The following is a 4,088-nucleotide window of genomic DNA, read 5'->3' as shown; positions in this document are numbered from 1 at the left end:
AACATCACGACTTATGATCACTTTATCTGTTGTTGGGTTGTACAAACGGTACGCTTTGGATTCATTGCTTACTCCAAGTAGCACACAAGTGATACTCTTATCATCTAGTTTCTGCCTATTCTGGTCAGGAACATGGACATGAGCCAAACAACCAAAAACTTGAAAATAATCTACGTTAGGCTTCTTTCCGCTCCACATCTCCTCGGGTGTTTTGCCTTGCAAATAAGTTGTCGGGCTTCTGTTCAATACATGTGTGGCCCATTTGACAGCTTCTGGCCAGTAGTTTTTAGGAACCTTTTTGTCATCTAAAATACTACGAACCATATTCATCACGGTACGATTTTTGCGTTCAGCCACCCCATTCTGTTGGGGTGTGAATGCGACTGTGAGTTGCCTGTAGATACCACTTTCCCTACAAAAAACTTCAAACTCATTGAAAGTAAATTCACCCCCTCTGTCAGTACGCAAACAGAGTAGATCCAAACCACACTCCTTTTCAACATGGGCTTTGAATATCTTAAAATGGGCTAAAGTTTCATATTTGTTTGACAAAAAATAGACCCACAATTTTCTGTTGTGATCATCTATAAATGTGAGCACATACCTTTTGTTGTTGTTTGAAACGGGTGTGATTGGTCCACACAGGTCTGAATGGACGAGTTGTAGTTTCTTCGATGCACGCCATAAACTTTTCTTAGGGCTTGGCAGTCTGAATTGTTTTCCTACCAGGCAGCTCCTGCATGTCTTTAATTTTCCCTTTAAATCTGGTATGCCTCGTACCATGTTCTGATATTTCAGAGTTCTTAACCCCTTGTAACTCAAATGAGCATATCTTTGGTGCCATAGTTTGATTTCATCATCAGCTGACACTTGTAAACAACCAACATTTGCATTTTCAGCACCCACTTCAATGGATAATGCAAACATGCGATTGCTAGACATTGTTGATTGCATAATCAGGCCTCTCCGAGGGTGGAACAACTTGCATAAATTACTCTGAATAAGGATGGCTATACCCTTTTCTTGAAGTTGACCAAGACTGAGAAGATTGTTTTTTAAATCTGGCACATAGTAGACGTTTGTAACAACATGAAGGCGACCATTTATTTTAAAGTGAACGTTACCTTTCCCCATGACCTTCAATATGCTGTCATTCCCAAGCTTCACAGAATGTCGGAACTCCTCGTCTAAGTTGGTAAACCATACCTTACTCCCACACATATGGTTGCTGCACCCGGAATCGAAAAACCATGTTTCCTTCTTCATGACCCTGTTTGCTTCCACAATTGCCATCAGTAACATTTCCTCCTCATCGTCAATCTCCGCTATCTCTGCGTAATGTGCCTTGTTGTTCCATTCAGGACATTCAGATGCAAAGTGTCCAAGTTGATAACACCGATAACATTCAACAATTGCTCTATTTATAGACCTTCCTCGGCCTCTTCCTCTTCCGCGCATACCAAAGCCTCTACCCCTGTATCCTCGGTCGTATGCTCGGTCTCCATGTGTTGTTGATACTTTCAATACTTGCTCATCACCACCATTCAAGTTTTTCTTGAACTTTTGTTCATGAACCAGCAGYGAGCTYTGCAACGCATCCACYGAGAGRCTGTCGATGTCTTTGGATTCTTCAATTGAACATACGATGTAGTTAAAATTCTCCGTCAAGGTACGGAGAATTTTTTCTACAATTTTAACATCAGGCATGTCCTCACCACAGTTCCGCATATCATTTGCCACGACCATAACTCTGCCAAAATAATGTCACTGATTCCCCGCACTTCATCTCTAACAGCTTGAAGTTTCTGCGCAACGTTTGAAGCTGAGCACGTTGAACCCTTGTATTCCCTTGATACTTGACCCGCATAGAGTCCCACAACTGCTTGGCCGTCTCCTTTTGTGTAATCGTCTTCAAAATAGTCTTGTCAATTGAACTAAAGAGATAGTTCTTCGCCTTGAGATCCTTCAGCCTTGTTTCTTCTAAAGTTTTCTTTTGTGCTGCAGTTAGTCCTTCTTCAGTATTAGGAAAACTCGTCTCGATCATGCACCAATATTCTTTAGACCTTAATAAATTCTCCATGAGGAGACTCCAGTGATCATAGTCTCCATCAAACTTGGGGATACATGCCTGAGCAAGGTTGTTTGCCTCTGCCATCTCTTCTGAAAACCCTTACTCTCTTTCTCTCATGTATCTCCTCCCTCACTCTGCTTACTGATCAGGCTTCTGTGGATTTGGCTCTGATACCATTTTGTTGGACTTCGATTACACAAAGCACAATAGCTAAGTACTGGATATCTTATTCAAAAGAACTTGAGGCTCTTTAAATAGCCATACAAGGAGAACAAAAAAAAGGAATCCCTACAACTAAGGAGTTGGTTATGCAGCCAGACTAGGTCTGCCAACTCCACTACTCCAACAACCTATAATTTATTAAAAAACAAAGAAACAAATACCAAGTCAATCCTAACAAATACATCACTGCGCAAAAGGGTAGAGGAGAGATTGATTACCTAAAGAGATCGATCTTGAGGTAGAGGAACTACAGACATCGATTACCTACAGAGATCGATCACTATGCAAAAGGGCTCAAAGTACGAAGGTTGCAGATGCCGGAGAATGGTGTAAGCCTTGGGTAATATACGGCGGTGGTGGCGCTGGTTACTGCCGACATACATAAGGGCTCAAAGTACGAAGGAGATGAGATTGATGAACGAGTCGAGAGAGTGGAGGAGAGATTGATTACCTGAGAGTAGAGGAGAGATCGATCTTGAGGTAGAAGAGTCGAGATGAAGGAGACGAGAAGGAATCGAGAGACGAATTGTTGTGTTTGAGAAGGAAGAGGTCGAATATGTATTAGGTTTTTCAGGGGTACATTGGTCAAATATTTTCTTGTTCCATTTAGTTTTAGGGGGTAAAGGGTGAACACACTTGTCCCATGTGTGTTGTACTTAGGGGCTGTTTGTTTCCCTCTTAATGGTGACATTAAGAGGGAGCCTCTTAATCGGTCAGAGGTGAGGTATATTTGGCAAAAAAAGCCTCTTAATGGTTACCCAAGGCTCTTAACCATTTTGAGGGTGAATCGATGCTAAACCATTCAGATTATTTATTTTCCCTCTTTACCCTTCCATACCTTTACCAGCCCACTCTCATCATCTCCTTCACCACATCGCCCTTCCACACCTTTACCAACGCACTCTCATCGTCTCCTTCACCACATCGCCGGTGACCTCCATCTTCCACACCTCCATCGCCGGTGACCTCCATCTTCCACACCTCTGTCGTCGGCCGCACCTTCCACAGCTTCTCGATGCTCCATCGCCGGTGACCTCTTATCAGGTAACTTGTCTCCGGTCGCTAGTCGCCGGTCACCGGTGACCTCTTTTCCCTATTTACGTTTCTCAAAGCTATTATCACTTTTACATCAAGATTGCTACCACTTTTTGTTTATAGATCTTCTGTTTAGATCAACTATTTAGATGGGTTTTTTTGAAGATTGCTATTATCACTTTTTCTTATAGATTGCTATCACTAATCTTCTGTTTAGATCTTGCTATTTATCACTTTTTCTTATAGATCTTGCTATTAATTTGCTTATAGATCTTACCAAGTACTTGACATCTAAACAAGCATACTAGGGTTTTTTGAAGATTGCTATCACTATTTCAGTTTAGAGTTAACATGTGTATTTGAAGATTGCTATTAGAGTTGAGGATGGTAACAATTGTAAACAGATCTTGTAGATTTTATGTTTATTGGGTTGTTTATTCGTTTGCTAAACTTTATGTTACTTTGTACTTTATAAAATTGTTTGGACTAGGTATGGAATTAGTTAGTGAATCTTCGCACCAAAAGAAACGTAGATTACCTGGAAAAAGGAAGGATTGGTCCAAACATTTCTCGAAGCTTGTATACACGAGACAATTAAAAATGGACGAGAAGGTAATAGTCTTAAGTCACAATCGTGGAAGAATGTTGGGGAAGAGTTGAAAAGAAAACATAACATTGTCGTGGATCAACAACAAATGAAAAATCACTACGATTATCTTAAGGGAAAATACGCAGCTTGGTCTAAACTGAAAAACAAAAC

Source organism: Cynara cardunculus, assembly GCF_001531365.2.
Source record: "Cynara cardunculus var. scolymus isolate 2C chromosome LG 12, CcrdV1, whole genome shotgun sequence".
Lineage (NCBI taxonomy): Eukaryota > Viridiplantae > Streptophyta > Magnoliopsida > Asterales > Asteraceae > Cynara > Cynara cardunculus.
This window is presented reverse-complemented; position numbering follows the sequence as displayed.